Source organism: Physeter macrocephalus, chromosome 2, assembly GCF_002837175.3.
Source record: "Physeter macrocephalus isolate SW-GA chromosome 2, ASM283717v5, whole genome shotgun sequence".
NCBI classification, from domain to species: Eukaryota; Metazoa; Chordata; class Mammalia; order Artiodactyla; family Physeteridae; genus Physeter; species Physeter macrocephalus.
Genome location: NC_041215.1, coordinates 88,623,938 through 88,629,290, shown reverse-complemented (window position 1 = coordinate 88,629,290; position 5,353 = coordinate 88,623,938). Strand labels below are relative to the sequence as shown.

At 36.3% G+C, this 5,353-nt stretch overlaps 1 pseudogene; it reads left to right on the top strand.

Moving 5' to 3' along the window:
- The first annotated feature begins 339 nt into the window (after positions 1 to 339).
- Positions 340 to 4,876, top strand: LOC102994827 (F-box only protein 5-like; annotated as a pseudogene).
- Positions 4,877 to 5,353: the final 477 nt, after the last annotated feature.

Sequence of the window (5,353 nt, the reverse complement as noted above, 5' to 3'; positions counted from 1 at the left end):
AAACTAGAACATAACCATCACATATTTCTGTATCTGGGGGAATAAACAAGAGTTATTGGGGTTATAGTCTTAATAAAAAGAAAACACAATGAAAAATTTAAAAGAATAAACGTAAAAACAGTTCAAAAACTTAGAAATGAGCACAAATTAAGGAAAGCATACAATTAAAAATAGAAAGAACTGACCTTAGAACATGACATGGTTCTATTTTGATTACCCAACTAACAATCATAATCAGAAATGTGAAGTCTCGAGAGCTCTGAGAAGTGGGCGGCCTGCTTCTCTGCCGCGGGTGCAGTTCCCTCACCTGAGGCGGACCCCCCTTGCCCTGGCGTGAGCTGGCGCCCCTGCAGCTGCTCCCCACGGCGCCCTCCGGTTCCTGCCACTGCAGCTACGGCGCCCTCGCCCCTCGGACGGTTGTAAAGAAGAAAGTCCCACTTTCTGCGTCAAAATGAAGTGGGTTTTTAACTATTACCACGTTCATTCTGGAATTAAACCGGTAAAGCCTGATGACAGAAGACAAGGTTCCTACACTACTTCATATTTGGAAGGTTCTTATAAAGACTTCATTCAAGACTATGAAAGGTTACCAGATTTTGGGTCACCGACTGCGAGCCCCAGGATTGTAGAACTTGAAACTGAAAGCAAACCCTGGCATAATAAGGAAAATCAACATGTACGACACTTAACAGTTCAAATGACATAGAAGAACTAGAGACCAGTGGACCTTACGAAGACAGTGGCTACTCTTCATTTTCCCAAAAAAGTGGCCTCAATGAACATGAAGACAGTAGCCTTCCCCTGGTGGAAAATTTCAGTGACAGTCCACAATCTTGCCCGCTATGGACGCAAAGCGCAGACCAAGATCCCAACAAAAACTTGCTGCCGGCTCTTCATTCTGAAAAAGTGGTTTGTTCAACGTTAAAAAAAATGGTAAACGAAATCCTAAAATAGATTGAGAGAAGCTGAGGGAATTTATATCCAGTGGAAATTTTAGACTATGGAATATAATTGGCAGGAAAACAGGCCTAAAGTGTGTGGATATTCTCAGTGAACTCTTTCAAAGGGGACTCAGACATCCCTTAGCAAATATTTTAACACAGCTCAGCGATATGGACTTAATCAAGTAAGTATGGTTGTTTTGAGTTCATTAGTGTAACCCATGAACATTTTTGTTAGGTGGCTCAGCACCACCAGCTCATGCAAAGACAAAGTAGGGTAGTCTTGCACTATTGTTTAATTGAGGTGATGACTTTTGTCTGGTTGCTGGTATTTTACTACCTATATGTCACTAAGAGGAAAGAAAGATAATTTTTAGAGTATGCATTTAATCCAGTTATTTCAAATTTCATATTAATGCTATTAGAAAACTATTTCTGTTAGATTGGGATCTTTGTTCCTTTGGTTCTGAAATTGTTCATAGGTAAGCTACATCTTTTAGTCTTAACTATAAAACAACAGCCTAGGTCTGGTGTACAGGTCCTATAGGCATTAAGATTTTTGTCACACTTGAAAGTATAAAATAATTTCTGGTTTTTTTAGGCCATTTTCAAATTTGACAGTGATGAAAATACAGAAACCCACAAATGGGTCTGATTATTACTGTCTCTTAGAAACTTTATACTGACTCCTCTATCTCATTCCACCAAAGAAAACCTGTTAGGATGAGGTAACTGAGAATTAAGATGATTATCTAATCTATTGAATTAGATTGCCTCCAACTCAACTGGGTTCATTTTCGGCTTTTTGAAAAATTTTTTAGAGGTACTCTTTGTGTTACTTTACACTGGTCCATGAAATATAGCTGAAGCAAAACAGACATAAGTAAGTATTGATTTTTATTATTGGCCAGCTTCTTGAGAGAGAATCGACATCACATTTTTGTTAACAAAATGGATTTTTTTTAATTGATTTTAATTGATTTCTACTAATAGCAGTGTGTCCTCAAGTTCTTTGAAATTTGTCTAACGTTAATAAATAATCAAGATGGTGCCGTATATACCATGGGGCTTCTTATTTGATATTTGCGGATATTGTGAAAAAATGAAGTACTAAGTGTAGTGGTTCTTAAGCCTGGATCCACTTAGAATTACTTAACGGTGAGCTTTTAAAAATAATACAGAGCCCTGGCCCCCATTTTAGATCAATTAAACCCAAGTGACTAGGCATGGGCCATCCTTAAATCTTAAGTTCATGGCTCCGGCAATTCTAATGCATAGCCAGGTTTGAGAAGCGCTGCTAACAGAAATTTCTTTTTTGCACTGTTAATGTTTCTGTAATATATTCATCTTAGCTCTTTGTGGTGCTTTAATTGTTTGCTTTATAATCATTTACTTTTCCAGTGTGTCTAAAGTGAGCACAACTTGGAAGAAGATTCGAGAAGATGATAAGGGGGCACTGCAATTGTACAATAAAGCAATACAAAGAATTACCATTAAAAAAAAGAAATGTGAGGTTTCATTAATGTTTTGTAATTTTTTAACATCTTTATTGGAGTATAATCGCTTTACATTGTTGTGTTAGTTTCTGCTGTATAACAAAGTGAATCAGCTATACGTATACATCTATCCCCAAATCTCCTCCCTCTTGCATCTCCCTCCCACCCTCCCTATCCCACCCCTCTAGGTGGTCACAATCATTAATGTTTAAGTGGGCAAGAAAGCCTATGAAAAACAGCTCTATCTATTGCAAAGCTTATGTTCATTATTCAAAACACACAAAAGAAACAACAAACAAAATGTTATAAGGTACCACTATACCAAGTACCATACTAGATATGGAGATATAAAAATGACTAAAAGATGTCTCGTGCCCTTTTACTATAGCCCAGTGGAGGAGAAGATACATATGAATAGAGTAAAATGGAAAAAAATACCATTAAAATGGTATGTGTAAATTATTGGAGTAACCTAAAGAAGGAAAAAATAAAGCCTTTGCAAAGGTGACATCTGAACTAGCTCATATGAAACTGTGATTTACTACACAAATGAAATGTCTCATCATTCTATTTATAACAAGAAATGTACGTTCTTAGTCGGATGATGTAAACCACACCTGCTCCCTGAACTGCCCCCACCACATCGGCCCCTGTGGGCCTTTGTCATACCTCTGGATCCCTCAAGGTCCCCAGAGTGTCTGTGGCAGCTAAAGCACATCCGCGCCTGGGCAATAAATAGGTCAGTGACCACAAGTGTGTAATGAGTTTAAAAAGTGCCGAATATTTTGGAAGTCAAGAGAAAGAAATTTAAAGGAGAGAAACTCTCCAAAACAGTCTGTAATAACCTATAAGAATATTTCTGAGAGACCTTAATGGACTTCAAAACAGAGAATTTGACAAGTTGAATCATTGGTTCAAAGGAATAAATCCCAGATGCTCTGTAGATATCGTTTTCCAAAACTCTGACTTTTGAGAACTCAAACCTTTTCTCCATAATAATTACCATCTTTCAGGTCCATTAGTTTCATGGATGTTGTCTATTGTTATTTTCTTCTTTCCCTCCTCCTTTCCATGAGAAACTGCTTCTTATTCCCAATCCTCAAAATTTTTTAAGTTTGATTTTTGAAATATTATTAACCCCAATAAACTATATATACAAATATCCCTCCTTTTACTGATACAAAATAAGAATGACATCTTCTCAAGTTTACTAGTTTAAGAACAGGAAGGTACAAATTCATGGTAGATGTCATTTTTACTTGATTTGACTTGTTACATGTTTAAAATTTTGGCAAAAATAATCCAACTAACAAAATAATTTAATTGACAAAATGGAGCATATTGCCTACACCCCTGTTTATTGCATGAAAACAAGTGATGTTAGGTGATATTAAGCAGGCTCTGTGCTAGCCACTGTCTTTTATGTTGCCTCATAAGCATCATCTCAGAAATTATCACATATTCAAGCACTTTCAGACACTGGTAAGCAGGTGGACATACTGTTGTCTTAATATAGGTATGATGTTCAGTGATGTTCACCTTTTTAGTGATAGGAAACTAACATTTAATTTATACTCACTCACCTAGAATGGAGCCTATGTTTGGTCCAGACCACACCCTAAAACATACTGGGCCAGCCATGAGGAACTGATTTTCAGTCTGGAAGCATCAGTGGACCACGGTGGCTGTCTACAGTGGGCATTACTCTAGTTGTTGGTAAGCATATTGCACAAGTTGTTGAATAGTTTTAATATCATCCCCACAGCATGTGATCAGCCAAGGCAAGCCCTCCTCTTAATAATCAACAGCACATGAAAAAGTTTTGATAACGCCTTCTCTCAAATTTTACATGGGCTACCTTAGCCCCTAATGATAAACATTCAGTGCTAAAGATCTCTCATTTCTTCTCAGAGCAGAGAGAGATTTTTATTTTATTACTCCAGTTTCTTTTTAGTCTGCCAGCAAATAATTATTATCACTCTCAAAGTGAAAATAAGTTTCAAAAGGTATGAGCATCCCCTTGGAAACTTCCCAGGTATGAAACTGGCATAATCAGCAATCAGCTTCTAATTAAACATCAGTGGTCATGACACCAGTACAGTCTTGTTAAATCAATTCATTAATTTCTTATTAGATACCATTCAGGATAGGAATTATGCTCTGTTTTTATGTTCAAAAATTAAATCACACCTAAATTTTTATGCCATTATATAATATCTTATTAATTGCTTTAAATCTCCTCCTATTATTACTCTTGTATACAGCTCTCTTACCTTCCCAGCTCAGCTCACTCTGATTTTCAAGGTTATCATACAATTTCCACTCTTTTATTTGACTCAGCACTCATAATTAATCCTTACTTGACAATTGTATATATCCTCCCAATTTCTCCTTCTATCAGGTGAATATGGTCTCAACTCCCAGAATCTTATCAAATAAATTATATCTGGGCCTATTCCATCTGGATCATCCCAGGTCAATGTATTCTCATCAGGTGCTTATTTTTTTTCCAATCTATATCTTAGTTATCTTTTTTTAAATGCTAGGAACAAGTATATGAAATTTTGTTTAGTTATTCAAAGTTTCATAAAGTTTTTCAACAGCTCCAAATATTAATATTGTTTTCAAAGAATGTGACTTATTATTCCATGCATCATAGATAACTTTTTCTTAGGGTTGCTTAAAATGATAGAATAGCTCTAATCTCTACCTGTCTGCCATCTAAATGAAGAACTAAGTTATTTGCATCATAGCTGCCATCACCTACAATGCTGAGACTCAATCAATTTGGCATTTTGAGTTATATTCATGGCAGTAAGAAGAATGGTAATGACTCACTTCTCTTTTCTGTGGTTGTCAGATATTTCTACAGAAAGGAAAAGAACATTGTGCTAACTTTCTTGTTGGACACTCATT